At 49.0% G+C, this 26063-nt stretch overlaps 1 protein-coding gene and 1 pseudogene across 1 annotated transcript in view; one reads left to right on the forward strand and one right to left on the reverse strand.

The window, feature by feature from the left end:
* Window positions 1–6491: 6491 nt before the first annotated feature.
* Window positions 6492–26063, forward strand: part of KIRREL1 (kirre like nephrin family adhesion molecule 1) — a 253533-nt gene continuing 233961 nt past the window's right edge. Inside the window, exon 1 of the mRNA XM_083167574.1 lies at window positions 6492–6538. The gene's annotated coding sequence lies outside the window, so the exon portion shown is untranslated. The remainder of the gene's footprint in view (window positions 6539–26063) is intronic.
* Window positions 24238–24373, reverse strand: LOC146050929 (U2 spliceosomal RNA; annotated as a pseudogene).

Consider the following 26063-nt stretch of genomic DNA (forward strand, 5'->3'; position numbering starts at 1 on the left):
ATGGGCATTATACACACTGGCAGCGGCATATACATGTGGGCATTATACACAGGGCACCGGCATATACATGTGGGCATTATACACACTGGCACCGGCATATACATGTGGGCATTATACACACTGGCAGCGGCATATACATGTGGGCATAATACACAGGGGCAGCGGCATATACATGTGGGCATTATACACACTGACAGCGGCATATACATGTGGGCATTATACACAGGGCAGCGGCATATACATGTGGGCTTATACACACTGGCAGCGGCATATACATGTGGGCATTATACACAGGGCAGCGGCATATACATGTGGGCTTATACACACTGGCAGCGGCATATACATGTGGGCATTATACACAGGGCAGCGGCATATACATGTGGGCTTATACACACTGGCAGCGGCATATACATGTGGGCATTATACACAGGGCAGCGGCATATACATATGGGCATTATACACACTGGCACCGGCATATACATGTGGGCATTATACACAGGGCACCGGCATATACATGTGGGCATTATACACACTGGCAGCGGCATATACATGTGGGCATAATACACAGGGGCAGCGGCATATACATGTGGGCATTATACACACTGACAGCGGCATATACATGTGGGCATTATACACAGGGCAGCGGCATATACATGTGGGCTTATACACACTGGCAGCGGCATATACATGTGGGCATTATACACAGGGCAGCGGCATATACATGTGGGCTTATACACACTGGCAGCGGCATATACATGTGGGCATTATACACAGGGCAGCGGCATATACATGTGGGCATTATACACACTGGCAGCGGCATATACATGTGGGCATTATACACAGGGCACCGGCATATACATGTGGGCATTATACACACTGGCAGCGGCATATACATGTGGGCATAATACACAGGGGCAGCGGCATATACATGTGGGCATTATACACAGGGCAGCGGCATATACATGTGGGCATTATACACAGGGCACCGGCATATACATGTGGGCATAATACACCAGGGCACCGGCATATACATGTGGGCATAATACACCAGGGCAGCGGCATATACATCTGGGCATTATACACAGGGAAGCGGCATATACATGTGGGCATTATACACACTGGCAGCGGCATATACATGTGGGCATTATACGCACTGGCAGCGACATATACATGTGGGCATTATACACACTGACAGTGACATATACATGTGGGCATTATACACACTGGCAGCGACATATACATGTGGGTTTATACACCAGGGCACCGGCATATACATGTGGGCATTATACACAGGGCAGCGTCATATACATGTGGGCATAATACACAGGGCAGCGACATATACATGTGGGCATTATACACACTGGCAGCGGCATATACATGTGGGCTTATACACACTGGCAGCGGCATATACATGTGGGCATTATACACAGGGCAGCGGCATATACATGTGGGCATTATACACAGGGCACCGGCATATACATGTGGGCATAATACACAGGGCAGCGACATATACATGTGGGCATTATACACACTGGCAGCAACATATACATGTGGGCATTATACACAGGGCAGCGGCATATACATGTGGGCATTATACACAGGGCAGCGGCATATACATGTGGGCATTATACACACGGGCAGCGGCATATACATGTGGGCATTATACACAGGGCAGCGGCATATACATGTAGGCATTATACACACGGGCAGCGTCATATACATGTGGGCTTATACACACTGGCAGCGGCATATACATGTGGGCATTATACACAGGGCAGCGGCATATACATGTGGGCATTATACACACGGGCAGTGGCATATACATGTGAGCAGAGACACCATAAAAAGTGACAGTGTGGAGGAAGGGGGGGGGGGGGTGTCACCCCCAAACAGGTTAATGTGATTATGTCTGATTATGAGAATCAGACATAATCACATTAACCTGTTTGGGGGTAAATGACTACCCCTGGATGTGTCAGTCACTGGGGAAGGGAGGGTGAGAGAAGCAGCATTGGCGGGCGCACATCTTCCCCGCCACCCGCCCGGCTATATTACTGATTAATCAGCTGCCCGCCCGCCTATATAACTGATGTATTATCAGCCGCCCGCCCGCCCCTATATTACTGATGTATTATCATCCGTCCGCCCTCCCTCCTATATTACATACCAGGCGCCGGGGATGGCTGCTGCTGCTGCCGCCGGGGAGATGTGTAGAAGACGCGCCCGCCAATCACAGTGGCTGTGGAGGGGATGCGCCGGCAGTGATTGGCTGGCGCGTCTTATGCACATCTCCCTGGCAGCAGCAGCAGCCATCCCCGGCGGCTGGTATGAAATATAGGCGGCCGGGCGGATGATACTTCTTTAATATAGGCGGGCGGCTGTAATATAGGCAGGCTGGCGGGCCGGACATACTGGGTGCGGGGGCCGTATCCGGCCCGCGGGCCGGAGGTTCCCCACCCCTGTGACCTAGCGTAACATAGTGTTTTCCACGCCGCCCCTAGGCTGAACTTTTATTGAGAAAATCAGCAGAAATGATTAAATGACGTATATGGTGCTATTAACCATACTGCACCAGCATATATCTCTTTACTTATCACAAAATATCTCCCATCCTGACCACTCCGCTCTGCACAAGGTCTGTGCCTCTCTTCTGCATGGATCACCAGCTCCCACTATTACAGGACTTCCATCGGGCTGCTCCCATCCTATAAAATGCCCTTCCACGCACAATAAGACTAGCTTACAAACTTTCAGGCGTTCCCTGAAAATTAACCTCTTCAGGCAAGCCTATCATATTTATATACCGCACACATAACCCTCTGAGGCACTTATGTATTATATAGCTTTTCTTCTGGACTTGTAACTTGGTGGGACTGCTCTGCTATTACTGGTGCCTGTCCTTGTGTTTCCCTCCTATCAGTGGCATAAGTTCGTCCCAGTTGCCCGGAGGCAAGATAAATATTGGTGCTCCCCCCCCACACACACACACACACACTGCACCTTACATACAGTAAATATATATGTATGTATGTTATGTAGATTATGTTTAAAAATAAAGAAACTGAGACTTCTATGATCCTGCTGGGAGGGGGAGTCAGCCACAGAAGTGATATAAATGGCTTTCAATTAACTGATTCAAATTTGCAGGAGAGGAGAGGTGCCCCCGTGGGAGCAGGAGCCCGGCGGCAGATGACTCCATTGCCTCCCAGAGTTCTGCCTCTGCCTCCTACTGTATATTCCTATAGATTGTAAGCTTGCAGCAGGGCTCTCTAACCTCCAGTCTGTCTGTTGTTACCCAGTTTGTTTTATCACCGTCTACTATTGTAAAGCGCTACGGAATCTACTGCGCTATATAAGACACTGTAACGGAATCTGCTGCGCTATATAAGAAACTGTAACGGAATCTGCTGCGCTATATAAGACACTGTAACGGAATCTGCTGCACTATATAAGACGCTGTAACGGAATCTGCTGCACTATATAAGAAACTGTAACGGAATCTGCTGCGCTATATAAGACGCTGTAACGGAATCTGCTGCGCTATATAAGACGCTGTAACGGAATCTGCTGCGCTATATAAGACGCTGTAACGGAATCTGCTGCGCTATATAAGACGCTGTAACGGAATCTGCTGCGCCATATAAGACGCTGTAACGGAATCTGCTGTGCCATATAAGACGCTGTAACGGAATCTGCTGCGCCATATAAGACGCTGTAACGGAATCTGCTGCGCTATATAAGACGCTGTAACGGAATCTGCTGCACTATATAAGAAACTGTAACGGAATCTGCTGCGTTATATAAGACACTGTAACGGAATCTGCTGCGCCATATAAGACACTGTAACGGAATCTGCTGCGCTATATAAGACACTGTAACGGAATCTGCTGCGCTATATAACACGCTGTAACGGAATCTGCTGCGCTATATAAGACACTGTAACGGAATCTGCTGCGCTATATAAGACGCTGTAACGGAATCTGCTGCGCTATATAAGACGCTGTAACGGAATCTGCTGCGCTATATAAGACGCTGTAACGGAATCTGCTGCGCCATATAAGACGCTGTAACGGAATCTGCTGCGCCATATAAGACGCTGTAACGGAATCTGCTGCGCCATATAAGACGCTGTAACGGAATCTGCTGCGCCATATAAGACGCTGTAACGGAATCTGCTGCGCTATATAAGACGCTGTAACGGAATCTGCTGCACTATATAAGAAACTGTAACGGAATCTGCTGCGTTATATAAGACACTGTAACGGAATCTGCTGCGCTATATAAGACGCTGTAACGGAATCTGCTGCGCCATATAAGACACTGTAACGGAATCTGCTGCACTATATAAGAAACTGTAACGGAATCTGCTGCGTTATATAAGACACTGTAACGGAATCTGCTGCGCCATATAAGACACTGTAACGGAATATGCTGCGCTATATAAGACCCTGTAACGGAATCTGCTGCGCCATATAAGACACTGTAACGGAATCTGCTGCGCCATATAAGACACTGTAACGGAATATGCTGCGCCATATAAGACACTGTAATGGAATCTGCTGCGCTATATAAGACACTGTAACGGAATCTGCTGCGCTATATAAGACGCTGTAACGGAATCTGCTGCGCTATATAAGACGCTGTAACGGAATCTGCTGCGCTATATAAGACGCTGTAACGGAATCTGCTGCGCTATATAAGATAATAACTGATTAATGCCACCATGTAATATGTCAGGGTTATATCAGGGTTGCCGACTTTTACAGTCTCCTCTCTGGGAGAACCCCGGAGAGACGACTGTCAGCATCACTTCTGGGGGCGGGGCCTGATGGAGACATCATCAGTCCCTGCCCCCAGTGAAGCAAATCCCGCAATATACGGGTCTCCGATGAGGGGCGGAGCTAAATATGACCGATTTGCATATTTAGCCCCGCCCCCTCCAACAAAATGCCACGAATCGTGGCAATTTCAAGCTTCTGCCCGCAGGTAAATGAGGGGGGGAAGGGGACCGCCGGAATCCGGGAGGGTTGCCCACCTTTCCGGGGGGCCGGGAGGGGGACCCGATTTTCGGGATCCTCCCGGCCATTTCGGGAGGGTTGGCAACCCTGGGTTATATACTTACAGCCTCTATCCCAGCAGGTTACAGTCGGGATTTCGACAGTCATTACCCCAACGTCGGAATCCCAACTGCTCCCTCGTGGGTATCCACGACCCCCATAGAGGGAGAATAAAATAGGCGGCGAGCACAGCGAGCCACTGTGCCCGCAGCGTGGCGAACGCAAGAGGCTTCGTTGCGCACCACACCCCCCCCCCCTCCCCCACCCCCACTGTGCAGTCGGGATTCCGACGGTCGGGCTAATGATTGTATTATACCACACCCCAGGTTACCTATAAAACTTCATGTAATCTAGTGTGGGGGCAGCACACAGAAGTGCTGCTATTATTGCCCACTAGGTGGTGTTCTTGAGTAAATAATGAGGCTCAGTTATTATTCGTGTCAAATCCCAAACTATATTATTTTGCTTGTATCAATATAACAAAACATAAAATAAAGGCAGCAGGATCTATACCTCCATGTTCCTGGATACGGATAAGGCCAGAACTCATTTAATATCAGGCCCTCATACTGTAATCTCTTCCTTGATGACTCGCCAGCCATCGTCCTGCTGATCTGATGGGATGGGCTGAGAAGACTCTGGCTGCTGGTGTCGGCCGTACTCTTGTGCCCAATTCTGTTATTTAAGAGATGTCCATAGGAAATTTCCGATTTCATTACCGTGCGCTTTACTCCTGTACAAATAATTTGTTTTGGATTTTCTTTTTCTAATGCAGTGTTTCATTATAACACGTTGTCTATGTCTATAACACCGCTTTCACATTACAGTCCCAGGCCAGATCCGGGTTGAATTACCAGGAATGTCCCTGCAACACTGCGATAGGATGTTTTGTATAAACATCTATTCGCAGGCTTGCGCGTGGGCCCGAGGTCATTTGGTGGTCGCCGATGATGAAATGCTTTCTGTAGTGCTCGCAAATCTAAGTCCGTCAGTCCTGCTCTGAGTACAGGGCGGGCAGCTGACCTCCGGTTATGTCAGATTCCCGCCCATGTTTTCATGGAGTCGCCCAGAATTCTATTGGGTACACCCAGGAAACACGATGCGCCACCGGTGCTAGCGCCATGGAGACTATGCCAGTCTCCGAAGGCGCCCGCAGAGAAGTCCATGACTGAATATGCGCAGGCCTTCACCGTCAGTCCCCGTTGCGAATTTGCAATGGATGGAATCGACTAGAATGACTTCCTAAGTGCATTGTGATAGGGGTATAGTGATGATTATTGCTATGTTCCGTGTACCCTGGCCTGTGGGGCTTACCTTCCCCTGTTTTCTGCATATCCCTGATTTTGTCGATTTTATCATGTGGAAAATGAATAAAGATTAATATTGGAAACCCTTTTTTTTTTTTTTTTCTTGCAGATGCTCTCGCAACATGACATCCTGTTGCAGAAACGCCCCTTCCCATACGTAAAGCCGTTTATGAGGTATAGTAATGGTCATTTTTACTAGGATTTACTGACATTTGTTAAACACATTCTTGCTTCTATCTACTGGAGACTCAGTACTATACAAGAACAATCTGTAACAACACAACTGTGTACAGTGATTGCCTTCTGCGTGGACTGTCAGTTTGGGGGAAAATCAGTAGATCTTGTGTAAGGAAGACCCCCTGAGAGATCCGGAGCCAGTTGATCGCAAAATATATATAGATTCCTTCAGACCTTTTGTACAGAATGGCTTCCCTTATGCACTACCAGCCTCTGTGTTTGGCAGCACATTGGCACAGTAGTTGGCATTGCTGTTCGTCAGTGTTGGGTGCACAGGGTTATGGGCAGTGGTGGTGCTGCAGTGCCGTTCAAAATTCAAATAGTGGAGCCCCACCCACTGCCAGTGAGTCAGTTCAGAATGGCAGTTGGTGGCAGTTGGTGTGCCTCCCCTATTTGAATTTTGATCTGCATTGCATCCCCCCTTCTGGAGCCGTCAATGGTTATGGGGAAGGTTTATCACAGCTTGGAGAGATATACAGTACCAATCAATCAACTCCTGTCATTTTTCAAACGCAGCCTGTAACATGGCAGCTAAGAGCTGATTGGAAGTCACTTTATCTCTCTCCAGTATTGTAACCTCTTCCCCCTCTGTATGTATAGAACTTGTGCAGTCTCCCTACACTTGTATTTCCTCAAGATGTTAGGTTGCGGCAAAAGATTCACAGATATATTGGTAGGTTAATCGTCTTGTCAGGGAAATTAGATTGTAAGCTCCACCGGGCAAGGGTAGGCTAATTAGTGTGCAAGGCCGTGGTTAGGAAATTAGATTGTAAGCTCCACTGGGCAGGAGTAGGTTCATTAGCCTGGGGTAAGGAAATGAGATTGCAAGCCCCACTGAGACAGGAGCTGATGGTACAGCTCTGCGGCATATGCTGGCGCTATATGAGGGATAATTATACATTTGTGTATCCGGCGTCACAGCAGCCTCCTCATCTCCTAGTCATCTATAATGGATGCTGCTGGTCTCCACTCGCCCTCATGTCTGCCAGACGCATGGTTGACCAAGCTGCTCTTAATAGCTGTCTATCCCCGCGGCTTGTGTATCACAGAACTTCTCAATGTCTAGTGACAAGCAGCGGAGAAACCGCAAGCACGCCGGCCAGATTAACCCACCCCTGCCCTGCTGCCTGCCATTCTCCAGGGAGCTCCCAAGTGGCAGAAATCTTCAGGATGTAAAAGGATAAGCGGAGACAGGCCGAGGCCCGGGAGGGAGCAGTCACAGGAAAACAGGCCTGATTGATAAAGGGTGTCCCCTCGCTGTCACCGCGTATCAGCTACGCTGTCTGTTCCTCCTGAGGTGCTGGAAATAGGAGCCTGTAGACCAAAAAGCCAAGACGCCCATTGGACAAGATGGGCCGTTGTCACGAGTGTGTCGCCTTGGTGTGATTGCGAATCCCTGCACATATGGCTAAGTAACACTCAGGTGCACTCTCCATCACACAAGGCTGACTGGTGCTTCTATACAGCTGTTGTGGCAGTGCATGTCCTGGCTTCGGCTGGTAGGAATGCTGGCATTTGTAGTTCTACTGCCAATTCTAGGGAAGATGGCCTGTTGAGCCCTCCTGCTGCTGTGAGCAGCAGGATCAAGATGGCGCCGCAAATGGCTGCCTAGGAGCTGTGCACTCAGCCATATGTAAACCCTGGGTCTCCCCTGTCTAGTACATGGCACAGCAATCTGTATCTGTACCGTCTCTGCATATCTGTTACCTACCTGGCTGCTGCAATGACCAGTGGTGCTGCTGATGGCTGCCTATGCACTGTGCACACGGCGGGTATGTGTTCCCTGTAATAACTGTACTGTCTCTGCTTATACTGTTACCTACCTGGCTGCTGCAATGACCAGTGGTGCTGCTGATGGCTGCCTAGGCACTGTGCAGCTCGGCAGGTATGTGTTCCCTGTAATAACTGTACTGTCTCTGCTTATACTGTTACCTACCTGGCTGCTACAATGACCAGTGGCGCCGCTGATGGCTGCCTAGGCACTGTGCAGCTTGGCGGGTATAAGTTCCCTGCGTCTATAATCACCAGGGTACATCTTTCGTATACCTGTATATGTTCTGTATATCTGTACTGTCACAGCTTAGCTGTACCTCACTGGCTGCTGCACAGCAATCCAAATCAAATTCCTAGTATACGCGAGTATACCTGGCCAATAACGCTGATTCTGATATTTCACGTGGCACTTAGAAGGAGATAATCTCCCGGAGCATACACACGGAGAGATCCTGAAAAACCCCTGTCGACCATGGTCCCGCCGATCACCCAGCAGTACAAATGGCAATCCTGATCTGAGGGGGTGTGGTATAATTTGTCGACATTCATAATGTCAGGATTAGAATGATCTACCTGGTACGGCGGCTCCATCAGTACTGTCTGAGTTCGGCAATGATGTCACAATGACCGGCGTATCCTACTGCGCCTTTAGTGGCGAGATCACTATTCCTAACCCTCCCCCTCTCATTCTAAGCAGCTCCTGTAGCCTAACGCTAACTCTCCGCCCCCATGATGTACAAAATGGCACCATTTCATGTCGACGTTCTGCACTTGCAGAAGTCTTCAATGTTGACATTTGAACAACGTTGACATGAAAATTGCCGACCTTGTAAATGACGGTATGACTACACCGCCGATATGCAGCAGCTCTGTTTGACCATATATAGAAATGAATTATAATGCCAGGCATTGTACTGTAGGTGTACACGTGTGCGCGCGTGTGGAACATTCTCCTTTTAATTAAACATGTTCTAAAGAGGTAACAAGGACAGCGGGTCACGCGAGTAGTGGCGGGGAGATTATACAGCCTTCACCTCCTATATTTACATTCCTGGCATGTATCTATGTAGCCGGTGATGAGATTGTTATTATTATTATAATGAATATTGCTGTTATTATTATGTTAGGTAGGATATGATCAGAAGTTTGTACCGTACACCCCCCCCCCATAACAAAGCACGGGCTTCACAGGCACTGTCTCCGAACGCCACCAAATTGCCTGTCTCCTAATGACGGCAGATTAAAGCTTTCTGGAGGAGGCATATATTAAACGAGGGCTGTTTGAAATGTGACACAAATGATGGTTATGGAGGAATTACCACGGTCTGGTGTACTGATCCCGCATGATAATGTTGCAATAAATAAGCATTAACTAATGCGTTCAATTAATTTCTGCAGAATAACGCATCACATCCGCATTAATACCTAATGAGCCCGTCGCCTCTATTCTATTGCAGGGTAATCTGTCAGAGCTGGCTGCAATAGCTCATACTTATGCAGGCTGTATGGTCCTCATCTGCTCCATCAGATGATATTTCCGGCGCTGATAGGGATGCAGAGAGAGAGAGATAATGGAGAGACAGGTATTAACCCCAGGCTGGCCGAGTAGAGCACTCCGATTCGGAGATTGGACCCGTGTCCGTATCCTAAATCTGGACAGGTTTAGAAATAGAGTGTTCAACAAGCCACAGACAGAGCTGGGGAAGGAGCCCCGGGGCCTAGGCAAGCACTGGCTTACAGCCCCCTCCGCAATCCTGCAAACAGGTCACTCTATGACCATACCCCCCCCCCCCCCTTCCTTGTTGGTTACGTCACCTTCCTGCTGATCTCCTAACACCCTGCTCCACTATGCAGTAATTAGGTCTTTAAAGCCAGGGGACATTTTATTACCTGCGGAACCTTTTTTTGCTGGTGTGTTTTTAGTAAATTACTCAAAACACTCTTGTACCAGGGAGAACGCATAATGTGCCTATCTGAAAAAGATCTGTCGTCCATAGTAAACTATAAACATTCTAGCTACATATGGAGCCGCGGCCCTCGGCGCACATGTGGGTGTGAGACGCTTACACGCCCATTAGCGGCAATGGACGCGGGAGAGTGTGAGCTACTCGCATGTCTCTGTCGCGGTGGATCGCTGCTCCAGATGTATCGTTTCTTTATTGCATCCTAGAAAATGATAGACAGAATCTTATTGGTTGCTATGGGAAACCACCCCACATTTAGAAGCGTTTATACTGTATTTACCCCATTGAGTCAGCAGGAGGTCAGGGAGGAGGAGCAGAGCAGTCCTGTAAAGGTCCATGTGTATTAAGCCACGTATTGTTGCTGTGGAATTAGGTTACATAGCACATTATAATGGAGAATATTTGTAATGCTTTTTCTTGGAAATGCGCCATCCTGTTATACAACGCATTACACGGCGCTGGGACCCATTTACCAATGAATACTTGTTTTCGGGGGTTAGCTGCAAATATTAAGTATCTCCCAAATGTATCCTACACTGACCGCACATGTGCAATACCCCAGCCCCCCCCCCCCCCCCCCCCCCCCCCCCCGGCCAGAGGCCTAACTAGATATTTGCAGGCCCCATAGCAAAAGTTTGTAGACACTCAGCGCAAAAGGCGATGGGGGTTCCCTCTTCCTCGCCCCAGAACTCTTCCACATAGGAAAGCAAGCAAACACTGAAAACTCTATAGAAGTATTAGTGCAGCACAGTACACATCCCAATATTTCAGGGCATTAGGCCACACCTGCAATTCACATAGGCCATACCCACAAGGACTTGAACGGATCGCTAGGCCATGTCCTCAGGACAATCTACCTTTTATCCTTCATAAAATGTTAGACGTTGGGACTGATACCAGTTGAATGCAAGTAGGACAGAAATTAGTCCGGCAACTGAAAAACGTGAACATCCGCCTGTATGCAGTGTTTCTCAGAGCGCTGCTGAGCCTTTGCCCTTATATGTAAGCTTGGCTTTATAGTCATCATAATCGGTCACCCCTATCTCTGGAGAAACAAGGCCCGTGTGATGATGTCATAGCTGTGCCAGCTAGGGGAGGCGTGGCTGAGCTAGGGGAGGCGTGGCTGAGCTCTGCACTACTTTGCATCGCACGCGTAGCTTCAGCTTCTGGCGCTGTGCAGTCCCTAAGGGGTCCTTACCAAGGAACACATACCTTTGCTCTACCCTGCCCTTTCCTGTGCTATGTTCTAAAATTCTTGCATGTAAGTGTAGTCTAGACTGGGGTTTCCCCATCCTCTGTCCTCATGGCGCACAAACAGTCCAGGTTTTAAGGATATCCATACTTCAGCTGAGGTGCTTAAATCAAAATAAGTCATGCATGCCTCCCAAGATTGGTGGCAGTGGAGGAGTGACCAAGGCACAGGCTTTCCCGAAATTAGGAGGCGTGGTCTCCTGGTCAGGGCATGTGGCCTATGCCCACGGCGCTCCAGTGAGGCCACGCCCCCCCCGCTATTGGGGGCATGGCCAGCAGCCCCTCCAGCACTGGCCATCCCCTTTCTGCAGTGAATACACACTGTGCACATGGGTATCAGTGGAGGCTCCCAACTGCCCCCCACAGCCAGCCCCGGGCAGGATGCAGGGCTGACCACAAAAAAGAACGGGACAGGATTTACTAACAATAATGCGAGTTGGGACCCGTCCCGATGTTTTGGACTTGCGTATGGTCTATTATGTATGGCTCCCCTTTGTAAATGGCTTTGAAGAATTAAAATAGGGCCCCTCGCATGTTACTGAGAAGAATCGTTCGGGCGGGCAATCTTTGAAGCTTACAGAGTCACCTGTGCTTAAATGTGGCTAGCCTGAAAACATGAACTGTGCCCTGAGGACCAAGGTTGCCAAACACTGCTCTGAATTGTGTACACTTAAACACGGGTTGGGATCATTTGGTCTATTGCATTATGGTAGAAAGTCATTAGGTCGAATCCATTAGGTCGACATGCTAAAAGGTCGACATGATTCTAGGTCAACATGGGAAAAGGTCGACATGATTCTAGGTCGAAAGGTCATTAGTTCGACAGGTCATTAGTTCGACAAGGTCATTAGTTCGACATTGTCTATGTCGACATTCACAAGGTCGACATGGGGTTTTTCACTGTTTTTTTACCTGAATGTCAACACAGTCGACATGGACACAGTTTAAAGTGCACTGCATCCCCTCGCATCGCTCGCTGCGCTCGCTATGCGTCGGGCACGGTGCCTCGCTACGCTCGGCACACTATTTTATTCTCCCACCACGCCCTAGTGGATGGTAGGGCATGAAATACCGCCTGTCGGCACATGTTGGCTCAAAAAACAGTGAAAAACTCAATGTCGAACTAATGACCTTTTCGAACTAATGACCTGTCGAACTAATGACCTTTCGAACTAGAATCATGTCGACCTTTTCCCATGTCGACCTAGAGTCATGTCGACCTTTTAGCATGTCGACCTAATGGATTCGACCTAATGACTTTCTACCATAATGCAGTAGACCAAATGACCGCATCCCTTAAACACAGATATGCAGGCTCCAGCCGTGTTCAGCAAATGCTACTAATTAAAGGAAAGAGTTAATCAAGCTTCAAACTTTCCTTTGTGCCCCCCCCCCCCCCCCTTCTCTTGTTGGTCCCCGCTGTGTTAATGATGCATTAGAGATTGCCGGATTAAAGTGGAATTCTTCTCCAAAGCCATAAGACATCATCAGCGGGATTTCTAAATGAATTCATTACAGCCTGTGTTATTACAAGAGATGCTAAATGCGTCGTTAATGAACAGTCTCTGTAAGCCTCTAGCGCGTGGAGCCTTGCACATTGCACAAGCCACAGAGTCACTTTGTGGGGTTTACAAGATGTTTATATTCCCCCTGTTGGGTCACAGCGACGACGTTCCTGCAGGTTTTATCGCAGAGCCCCCGCCTGCATATCCCCCCTCTCTGCAGCGCCGCTCTGAAAAACAAATTACAACCCAGGGAATGGTGAATTACTGCCTGAGATGTGAGGAAGACACAGAGGGAATACAAAGAAAGAGGAATCCTATCAGAATCATACAAATACAAGGTTCGCTGTTGGTTTCCTTACCTGCAATCAGGGCGCTGAGTGGCACTCCATACATTAACCTTTCCCAGGCGCCAGGCCGCTGGGTGCTCGTTGTCATTGCTTCCAGAAAGGACCCTCTGGGCTACTCTGGTTTGTCCACGATTTATTCTGCGTTTTAAAGCCGTGATCGGATATTGGGCCTAATTCAGCAGCAGTTGTTGTTTTTCAGAGAAATCGCAAAACAGCAACTGCTTAGCAATCTCATCGATATTATGCAATCACTTGGCTGAATAGCGTATTGATCCTTTATCTAGGGTAGACCCTTGCCTGCGAAGGCAGGCGCTGGGCAGAGGCGGCTTCTATCTTTTTCGGGGAGGGGAGCTGCCTCTGGCCGCAAACACCCCCCTCCGCCGTGTCACCGCCGCCACTGCCTCTCTCCTCCGGTTCCCAGCGCCTGTCCTATGATTGCAGGCACCGGGACTGGCGCATGCGCAGTACAAACATACGTACTGCGCATGCGGCCAGCTTCTATGGGCTGCATCGGCAGCAGCCCATAGAAGGAATCTTGGTCCTGGCGCCCGTACAATATAATTTACAGGCAATGGGACCAGGGCGTGCGCAGTACCGATATATGTACTGCGTATGTGCAATTGCCGATTTTGCACGGCAGCCCGCACAAAGGAGTTCCGGAGAGAGGTAACCCCTACCAATGGGACTGCCTTTGTGACTGGCAGGTCGGACTTCCAATAGGAAGTCACTGCCAGTCACAGTAAAGCCAGTTCAGTCTCACAGACGGCATCTGGCTTCATTACAGTGGCGGATTTTACCTGGGGGGGGGGGGGCTGCATAATTATGGCTATAAGAGACATTGCTACCTCAGGCATTAATATGTGTATAAGTGCCACTGGTACCGTTGGCATTGTGTATAAGGGGTACTACTCTGTAGCATACTGTGCTATGTACTGTGTTTCATAATGTGAATAAGGGGCACTACTGTGGTGTAATATGAAATAGGCGCACTACGTGTGGTGTCACTTACTTAACATTTTATTATATAACATCGAATTCTGTTTACAATCAGATTGTGGTACTCTGGCGTTATTGGAATTGGGAGTACTATTGTGTGACCACGCCACTTCCTTGTGATACCACACCCCTTTGGACCCGCCGCATGTCTTTGGTGTGCGGTGTTCCTTTAGACAGTATGGGGGGTTAGGCCCTTTGCAAATTTCAGCTCCAGTCCCATGTGGACCTTTAACCCCTTCAGTGGTGTTTTCTTTTTTTTCTTTTTTAGGGAGCGCTCCCTACTGGGCGAGTTTTTTTTATGGGGAGCGTTCCCAAAAAAAAAAAAAAAACAACACTGCCTCCCCGGGTCCGGGCAGTGCCGCTGAACTGAACTACTTTATCTCTCTCCAATGCTTGAGGCATCTTCTCCCTGATCCGCAGGTCACCAGAGGACATGTTTTACAGATCGTCTCTTCCTCTCCAGCTGAAACCGTGGGCCTGATTCACAGATGCACGCAAATGCATTCACAGCTGCTAATTTGTACATAGCAGGTGGGTGCAAATATGCAAATGTCACAGCCACCAGGAGTTGTAGTGACGCCCATAATAGGTGCAGCTGACCTGCCGCTTAAGTTCAAAGGAACAACCATGAACTTCTCAGTATCCCTGTGATCGCGCAGCATGGCCACTGGCGGTAAGATGCTGAGGCCTTTATTACTGTGAACAGGATCAGTCGCAAGGTGTAACGCCTCCTTCTGACTCATCCCTCCCACAAATGGTCCCTATTAGGTATAGTTACTCAAGATCACACTGCTGGGGACACTGGCTTCAGCATGCCCAGGAAAAAGGGTCTGACACAGGCTGTGACTTCCAGGGCTCTGCAAGCGATCTCTCTGAATAAGATGTGAGCATGCGTCTGTGCGAACACAAATCGTACGCCATTGACGCCATCCTGTCTGTGTACAACCCTTAGTCAGAACGTCTGTGAGATCATTCAGGTGATCAGCCTGTAACCTGGAAGTTAGGAGCAGATTAGTTGGAAATTTCTCTTCCTCCACTTTATCTCTCTCCAAGCTTTGATAAACCTTACAGACCACAATACATCTTCCCCCTAACCCCATCACCATGAGTAAAATATCTGTAACGAGAGAACCTCAATGTAGTATTAGCTCAGGCCGTTGAGCACCCTATGTGCTGAGCTAGGCAAACACGCTATTGAACAGCCAATAAAGCAGGTTCTTTATTGGGGCGGAAACACCATAAGTGTAAATTGGCTTCCTTCCTGATTAGAGTAGAGATCACAGGGGTACTTTACTAAAACATCCTCAAGACATCTGCAATGGATATACAGACTCTAAAAAGAAAATTCTTTCACTTGCACAGTCCCCCATCCACGGAATCCTCTGTATTAACGTTACTCCCATTGACTCCTTCTTGGCTGGCTGTAATTGTGCTTAGATTTCTAGTGAGTCACACAGCTTCATGATGAAGCATACTTTCCAACATGACCTGGTTTAAAATTGCCAAGGCACACCATGAGATCCCCACAGGGCAAAACACATTGGCGCCCACAGGAAAAAAAAAAAAAACCTATTGGCCCCCATATAAAAAAACAATCACACTGGTCCCCACAGGTAACAAAAATAAAATACATCGGCCCTTTACATGAAAAGAAGAGACCAGCACAGTGGCGTAACTAAGTTTTGGGCGCCCCCCCGCCGTTAGGGGGGGAGTGCCCCCCGCCGCCCCGCCCCGCCAAGCACCCCCAATCCCCCGCCGCCCATGCAAAACCCCCCCCAATCCCCTGCAGTCTTGCCTATCGCGCTGGTCCCGGCGGCTCCGTTCTTCTTCTGCTGAGGACCACCACAAAATGGCCGCCCCCATACAGCAGACAGTTTCAGAGAACTGTGTGCTATATGGGGGCGGGGGATTGGTGGGGGGGGTAACTATAGCACCGCAGCCCACGGCGCCCCCACATGCACAGCGCCCCCCCGCGGTGACGGGGGCTGCAGTGCTATATTTACGCCGCTGGACCAGCAGTAAATAACAGTTGAACTGGTGGTGGCTGTAAACTGGTTTGGGCATCTCTAGATCTGGGGGCACACTGAGAACCGATCAAGGCACACTAGTGTGCCAGGGCACAGTGGTTGGTAAAAACTGCTTTAGGCCTGTAACATCGCTGGAAATCATGACTGTCCACCATCGGTGCATCATCACCGTGTGAGCGCGGCCTCCGTGGTAGCAGCTGTGTGTATGAGAACATAGCTCACTTTTACTGACACACTCAACAGGTGCCAACCAGATTGATGTTTTGGTACTTATGTATTATCTGGGCTCCCATGTTAAATGCACCCCATTTTTTCATACCCCTACTATCCAACTACGCATGGAGTTTATTTTATATAGTGTGGCGAGCGCAGCGAGCCACCGTGCCCGAAGCGTGGCGAGGGGACGCGGTCTCATAAGAAAAACGGGAGCCCAGATATTACATAAGTACCGATGTTTTCTTTTGTGTCACTTCAGACCAGTTCCTGGTCATCGCCCAGCAATGCCCATCACTTTGACACTCTGCCTCTTCTGATACCATCTGACCCGATCTCCAACTGTGCTTTTGTGGTGGAAATTTACGAAGATGGGAGTTCTAAAGAAGATGGGATGTTGTCATAGCAACCAATCAGATCCTACTTCTTATTTATTTATCACCTTCTAGAAGATAATAGATAGTTCCTTATTGGTTGCTTTTGGCGGCATCCCATCTTCAATTAAACTCCTATCTTAGTACATGTACCCCTGTGTGTGCAGTTACAGACCACTGAACTAGGGAAACATCGCCGGTTTGCGTGCTCCTCCGAACCAGGTTCCATATATCACTGATGAAGGCATGATGTTTTTAATCACCATAGGGATCTCCTATGCAGTCCTATCAGCATGATGTATGGGGAATAATAGAAATATGCCACAAATATGCATTAGTAAATGGGCCCTTATAGCCCAAACATACTGTAAGTAAAAGCTGTTTGTTGATGTATTTTCAGCGATAGGATGATAATAAAAGCTCTCGTATGTAGAATTCTCATTCCTGGTGTAACCGGCAGATCAGAGACAAGCTGTCTTTAAGGTGTAAAACCCCACACTACATTATATAGATCTCTCTCTCATTCCCTGCACGTTATGTATGTTAGGTAGTAATTTATTACGATGGAGATCATTGGAAGTCTTGTCATACTTCCTCTCTCCCTCTAGGTGGTGCTGTTGCTGCTTATGTACTTAATAGGTCACTCAATATTTGTGTGGGCATATGGGTAAAGTAGATTAGCGGTATAGGTAGCTGTTACTTACACATGAACCATATCCATATGTTCCACTGTAATTTCCAGATAAGAGAACCTGTGTTTATATATAGGTGGAAGCAGTGCTATTTCTGGAGGAACACCTGGGGGTGGGATCATCTTTATTCCTTTATTGTAAGTGCTAAGAAATTGTAGTCCTTGCTCTGGAAATAATAATGTAACAGATTCAGGGGCAGATTTATTAAGCTTGGAGAAGAGATAAACTGGAGATAAAGCATCAGCCAATCAACTCCCAACTGTCTTTTTCAAACACAGCTGATTGGCTGGTGCTTTATCTCCTTTTACCTTTTCTCCGCTTTATCTCCAGTTTATCTCTTCTCCAAGCTTAATAAATCTGCCCCATTGACGGAACAGCACCGTTCAGTGACCGGATTCACAGGTGGGCACTGCCAATCAATGTGCCTGCTGCTGGAGATTTGCAAATTATCAGCCTGGGTTACTTTATTAAATGATGATAAAAAAATATATTGAGAAATTGTCCTTTATCTCAAATGATTATTTTATCGGTACTTGTTTCCTAGCACGGCCACCACGATCATAATCGCGGTCATCGGGGGTAAAATCGGGGCCATCGCGGGCATCGCATGCGCAAAAAAATCGGGTGCGATGGGCCAGACGCAATGCCCGCGATTTCCCCATAGAGAACAATGTTAAATGCCTCAATTTACCCGCGATGACCACGATTTCCCATAGGAAACAATGGGAAATGGCTCAATTTACCCAAATTATCATAGGAACAATGGTAAATGGGCCAAAAACACCCCTGAACATTGAAATGTCCCCCCAAAAGTAGTTTACGCCACCACGTGATCAACGTGAACCCGAAGCGTGGCGAGCGCAGCGAGCCCGCGAGGGGCGTCGGTACGCATCCTCCGACCTTTTCATACCCCTACTATCCACTAGGGCGTGGAGTGAGAATAGAATAGTGTGGCGAGCGCAGCGAGCCACCGAGCCCGAAGCGTGGCGAGGGGACACGGATACCTGTGAAGCCCGCGAAGGGACGCGTTTACCTGTGAAGGTATCCGCGTCCCCTCGCGGGGCTCGCCACGCTTCGGGCTCGGTGGCTCGCTGCGCTCGCCACACTATTCTATTCTCACTCCACGCCCTAGTGGATAGTGGGGGTATGAAAAGGTCGGAGGACGCGTACCGCCGCCCCTCGCGGACTCGCTGCGCTCGCCACGCTTCGGGTTCACGTTCATCGTGGGGTGGCATGAACTACTTTTGGGGGGACATTTCACTGGTCAGGGGTTTTTTTGGGCTTTCTGGCCCATTTACCATTCTTCCCTATGATGATTTGGGTAAATTGACCCATTTAACATTGTTTCCTATGGGAAATCGGGGTCATCGCGGGTAAATTGAGGCATTTAACATTGTTCCCTATGGGGAAATCGCGGCCATCGTGGGTGGACCATTTAAGCATTTTTAGGCGCACACGACGCGACCGACCCGATTTTTCACTGTTTTCAATGCATTTCAATGGAAAAATCGGGGGCATCGCGTCGGTCGCGTCGCAGGCCACTAAAATTACCCCCGATAGCCAAGATTTGTGGCCGTGCTAGGAAACAAGTACCATTTTATCCTTTTTTTTTTCAATAAGGCCATCATTCCAGAACAGGAATGTCGGTGGTACAGATTCTGGAACGGTACTTTGATTGTTACCTCCATACAAATGGCTGGTAGTAATCCATTTACCAATCACCTATTTACAAATTATTTTGTAGTCAGCAGACAGCACATACATGGCAGCATTGTGGAGACACAAAGTGATGGGAGGAGTCTAATATACCATAACCCATCACATCACACGTGTAGTCAGCAGACCGCACATACATGGCAGCATTGTGGGGGCACAGAGGGATGGGAGGAGTCTGATATACCATAACCCATCACATAACACGTGTAGTCCGCAGACAGCACATACATGGCAGCATTGTGGGGGCACAGAGGGATGGGAGGAGTCTGATATACCTAACCCATCAAATCACACGTGTAGTAAGCAGACAGCACATACATGGCAGCATTGTGGGGGCACAGAGTGATGGGAGGAGTCTAATATACCATAACCCATCACATCACACGTGTAGTCAGCAGACAACACATACATGGCAGCATTGTGGAGGCACAGAGTGATGGGAGGAGTCTGATATACCATAACTCATCACATCACACGTGTAGTCAGCAGACAGCACATACATGGCAGCATTGTGGGGGCACAGAGGGATTGGAGGAGTCTGATATACTATAACCCATCACATCACACGTGTAGTCAGCAGACAGCACATACATGGCAGCATTGTGGGGGCACAGAGTGATGGGAGGAGTCTGATATACCTAACCCATCAAATCACACGTGTAGTCAGCAGACAGCACATACATGGCAGCATTGTGGAGGCACAGAGTGATGGGAGGAGTCTGATATACCATAACCCATCACATCACACGCATAGTCAGCAGACAGCACATACATGGCAGCATTGTGGAGGCGCAGAGTGATGGGAGGAGTCTGATATACCATAACCCATCACATCACACGTGTAGTCAGCAGACAGCACATACCTGGCAGCATTGTGGGGGCACAGAGTGATGGGAGGAGTCTGATATACCTAACCCATCAAATCACACGTGTAGTAAGCAGACAGCACATACATGGCAGCATTGTGGGGGCACAGAGGGATTGGAGGAGTCTGATATACTATAACCCATCACATCACACGTGTAGTCAGCAGACAGCACATACATGGCAGCATTGTGGGGGCACAGAGTGATGGGAGGAGTCTGATATACCTAACCCATCAAATCACACGTGTAGTAAGCAGACAGCACATACATGGCAGCATTGTGGGGGCACAGAGGGATTGGAGGAGTCTGATCTACTATAACCCATCACATCACACGTGTAGTCAGCAGACAGCACATACATGGCAGCATTGTGGAGGCACAGAGTGATGGGAGGAGTCTAATATACCATAACCCATCACATCACATGTGTAGTCAGCAGGCAGCACATACATGGCAGCATTGTGGGGGCACAGAGTGATGGGAGGAGTCTGATATACCATAACCCATCACATCACACGTGTAGTCAGCAGACAGCACATACATGGCAGCATTGTGGAGGCACAGAGGGATGGGAGAAGTCTGATATACCATAACCCATCACATCACACGTGTAGTCAGCAGACAGAACATACATGGCAGCATTGTGGGGGCACAGAGGGATGGGAGGAGTCTGATATACCATAACCCAGGGCTGGGCAATTGCGGCCCTCCAGATGTTGATGAACTACACATCCCAGGATGCTTTGCATTAGTTTTGCTATGTGGCCATGCTGAAACTGATGCAAGGCATGCTGGGATGTGTAGTTCATCAACATCTGGAGGGCCGCAATTGCCCAGCCCTGCCATAACCCATCACATCACATGCAGACAGCACATACATGGCAGAATTGTGGGGGCACAGAGCAGGGCCGTAACTAGGGGGGGGGCTGGGGGGTCACGCGCACCGGGCGCTGGAGGGGGGGGGGCGCTGTCAGGTCCGGGGACAGCCAGCGGAGGTCCGGTGACAGGCAGCGGGTTTCCGGGAACTGGTGTAGCTGCTGTAGCGGCAGCTTACTTTGACTCCGTCCGTCTCCAACTAGCGCGGTGGCGGGAAGCACTGATGACTTTGAAAAGACTTGCCGGACGCTGACTGGCTGAATTCAACCGGGAGTAATAAAACTAAAATGAATCTGCAGCGTCCACTGCCGCCATCTAGTGGCCGGCGCCCTAGGCAATTGCCTATAGCTGCCTAGTGGTGGCGCCGGCCCTGGCTACAGCATACAACAGGGGAACTCCCCCCTCCCCGGTGGGCCACACGGCCTGTTGGCCCACTATCTCCTCTAGGTATTAAACTGGGACATTATCATGCATGTAGAATCAATACTACTGTATATATTTAAAAGGGTCCCAAACCATAATAAAAGTTAGGCAGACCACATCCCCTTTTGGTGGCTTGCCCAGGGCTGCAGAAAGGGGGCAGGGAGCGGTTACTAATTACCCAGGCACTGGCTTGCTGGAGGGGCCTGGCAGGGGCCCTGATCCGACCCCCCCCTTCCCCTTCCATCCCTCCCAAGCAGCAGCACACCTACAGCATGTGCTGTGCTGACAGTAGGCTCAGCATGAGCGTCCCACTGACAGCGTGAGAGCACATGCTGAGCCTGCTGTCAGCACAGAACATGCTGTAGGTGTGTTGTGTTGCTGCTGAAGAGGGGGGATGCTGACAATAACACCCCCCCCTCGAGTGTTTAGAGTGTTTTTTCAACCCCTCCTAAACATTTTGAGGGTGTGACCTAATCGCGGGAGGTGGCCACGCCACACACCCTAAATTGTAGTGGGGCCCAGCATACCTCTCGGTGGCACTGGGCATGCCACAGCCCTTAAGTCATAGTTGCCTACCCTCCTGCATTCTGCAGGAGACTTCCTGAAATATCAGCAATCTCCCTCATTGGTCTAGCAATCTCCCCCATGTCACCTAGCCCACAATACACGGTTACATTTTTTGGGGGGAAAAAGGAATGGGAGAAAGATCCATTTACAATGAATCATCAGCACCATTTCCCAGCACTTTAGTAAGTATAGTAACTCTTACTAACTCTGGGGCTCATCTACATTTGGATATAAGTCATTTTACAAGATTCCTCTCATATATAGCAGTACACACCCACGCTTCTAGGTGCCACGTTCACAATCTCTTTTCACAATCTCTCCATATATGGAACTAGACACGCCCATTAAGTGGAGCATGACACGCCCCCTCAATGGGGCACTGTGCAAAATTCGGTACTTGTGAGTTATCCGGGCGTCCGATTTTTAAATCGGGTCGGATCGGGACATCGCATCGCATCGCATGCGACCATCGGATGCGATGCGATGCGATGCGATGACCCGATTTTTCCATAGGAATCAATGTTAAAATGGACTGAGTCCATTTTAACATGGAATTCAATGGGAAAAAGGGGTCCTTTTCATACCCCTACTATCCAAGTGGGCATGGAGTTGGATATAAACCTGTGGCGAGCGTAGCGAGCCACCGAGCCCGAAGCGTGGCGAGGGGACACGGAATACCAATAGTACTCCCAATAGTACCCCCAATTCAAATAATGCCACACAATCGTATGGATGGTGTAATGGTTAGCATTACTGCCTGACAGTGCTGAGGTAATGGTTTCGATTCCCATCATGGCCCTAACTGTGCGGAGTTTGTATATTCTCCCCGTGCTTGCGTGGGTTCCCTTCGGGTTCTCCGGTTTCCTCCCACAATCCAAAAATATACCAGTAGGCTAATTGGCTCCCAACAAATTAACCCTAGAATGTCTGTGTGCGTGTGTGTACATGTGGTAGGGAATATAGAGTGTAAGCTCCACTGGGGCAGGGACCCAGTGCTGTGCCTAAACACGTGCATAGGGGGTAGTGTGATCGAGTGGGCTATCTCCCGAAGGAGAATGGCCCCGTTTTTCCCCTAAGCCCCTCTCAGCCATAAGGCCGAAGAGGGGAAAATAGGGAACGGTGGGTCTGTTCGCCGAAGCTTAGAGAGACCCTCATTCCTCAACCCCCTGGAAGGGTTAGGACGGTGGGTCCTTCGCACCCGAAGGTTTGGAGAGACCCTCAGTAGACTTCCCTCCACCTTGCGGCTCGGGGTCGTCCTCGAGGGGACCGAAGCTCTCCCCAAAAGGCGAGAGCTTTTGCACATTAGGGAAATGGAAGGCCCGTAAGGGTTGACCACACTACCCAAAAAAAACGTGACAAAACTACAAAAAACAAGGAACGTGAAAAGTGACAAACGTGAGAGGGGAAGATAAATAAATAATAAAGATACCTCAGCCAGAAGGCCGGGGTGGGGGTGTGAAAAATTGTCCTACCCCATCCAAAAGGATGAGGTAAGGACGTGAAGCGCTACCTGAAGGGATCAGCAGTGCATGTTCGGCACCCCCGAGTTTCCCCGGAGGCACAGTGCAGCCTCGGACTCCAAGCAACCGACCGATCAGCGTCCGACCAAGTGTTTCTCTGCTCCCATCGTAGGGCACTTTCCAGCCCTTGGCATGGGAATGGGTATTCCACTGGGCTTTTCGAAAGACTCCCTTAGGGGTTGCGGCCCCCTTGGAAGAGCAATCTACTCAGTCTCAGTGTTTCTCCAATACCAAGGTTAAGGTACTAAGCTGGGCTTTTCGCGGTCTCCCCATCAGAGGCTACGAACCTCTGGAACAGGAGCCATCTACTCAGTCCCAGCCTTTCTCCGCTCCTTGGGAATGGATACTAGACTGAGCCTTTCGCTGTCTCATCCTTCAGGGGCTACGAACCCCGTCAAGAGAGCCAAACTACTAGGCCCAGTGTTTCTCCCCCCCTCTCACCAGTGGGTTTACGGAAACAACACCTCCTAGCACTGGCAGAGGTGAAGGTACTCAGCCAGACTTTTCACCACTCCCAGGCAAAAAAGAGGGGTCCCACACCCTCCGCCCATCAGAGCAGCTACTTAGTCCAGCCTTTCTCTATTCTCTGCCAGAGGCCAGTCCATACCCACTGATAAGAACAGATACTACACTTGATCTTAGCCAAAAGGTCGAGAAGCGACTCATATGAATGTTCAACTATACTCTGTACAGCGCTGCGGAATATGTGTGTGCTATATAAGGAACTGCTAATAAATAAATAATCACATTACACCACATGTAGTGACCCCAATTGATATTGATAATGCGAATAAATCATATTTGTAGATAAGATCTGGTACTATAGTTCTACTGAGAGATCCCCATTCGGCTAATGATAGATTTCATAGTGAACAGTGCCACAATCTTGTAGTCGCAGATGCTGTCACGGACATGGTGGGTGGGTTGGATTCTTCGACATAAGGTAGAAGACAGGCTTGCAAAGTGAACAATCCGCCTACGTTGCTAAAACGAGTGGAACGCGCTTCCTTTCTTCCTATGCAAAATTCTCCTAATTTCCGGCAGGATTTGCAGCACGACGAGTGTGCCAAATGGCTTTTCGGCGTCATTAAAGAAAACTGAAAATAACTCGGGCTGTCTCTGTACTTACGGAGCGAGCAAAATTACCCAGAACCCTTTGCTTCCGAGACCTAGAACAGATGTGGCAGCTGTCCCTGTTCATTAGAGGAGATGCGCTTGAAGTACATTTACTAAAGAGAGAGAGAGGATATCCGTGCAGCATAGAAAGAGTTAAAATATCTGTCATTTATTTATTTGAATACATCCGTGCGCGGAGGCCTATAAGTTGCCCGTCACCGTATGTCGATGAGGGAAAGCGCACGGTGACCAGAGGCCCCATCCGTCGGCGCTGTTTGAGGTATTACTTCCCATTAACTGTCACACTCAGAATGCTAGTACACGCTGAGCCTCGCACCAATGTACCAGGAGCTAGTGGACTGTGCGTGGCATCATGCCATACCAGCAGATGGGCGTTAATGTAGGCAGTCAAGAGGCATTATGTGTACGAATGAGATGCAGGCAGGGTTCCCAGTCATAAATGTTCCGGCAGCTGTTGGTCTTGTCATTTTTACCTTCTGCAAAGTTCCTAGCACATGTCCCCATCACGGCTGAGGAACAAGCATCCGTAGCGATTCCACGGGAAGAGAACATTGTGACGAGGAAACCTTCCTGCCGCCGGGCTAGTCACATCGGATTTATTTTGCATGTGCTTATCATATATATATAATGCATTTCAGATCGCCAGATGAAAAGCATTGCATTATACAGGTGATGCACTATGGAAATGAGGTACTCCCTTCTGTAATCTGGAAGGGTATTAGGAGTCCACGAGGAGAAAGGCCGCAGGCTTCGCCTTTCATATAGACTTATGTGTCACAGTAACAAGGTGTTTTAATCCACATACAGTACTACAGAAGTCTACAAAAGACGATGGTCCTGTACAGGTGTGTGCCGTCATCACAGAACACTTCCGAGATGAGTCATGGGCCTGATTCATAGGCTGTTTGCATTCGCTGTCTAGCGAGCAGGTAACCGCCGAATAAATCCCCTCACTTGCATGATAGCGGATGCGTTTGCATTCACACCCAGTCGCATGAGGACGCACGGAAGAAAATCCATTCGATGGTCGCTCACCGTCGAATGGTTTTTTTCTTCCCTTTGCAAATAAAAGTAAGGCTAAACTGGCTTTTATTCTGGCCGGAGATGAGCGAATTGGGGGCGGGCGCTGACGTCATGTGTCGCCAGCCGCCCACTCCAAGCAGGCATGCGTTCGCAGGGGTACGCCCAGCGTTTCTATGTGCGCAGTTCCCTGTG

This window comes from Crinia signifera, chromosome 12, assembly GCF_055691185.1.
Source record: "Crinia signifera chromosome 12, ASM5569118v1, whole genome shotgun sequence".
NCBI classification, from domain to species: Eukaryota; Metazoa; Chordata; class Amphibia; order Anura; family Myobatrachidae; genus Crinia; species Crinia signifera.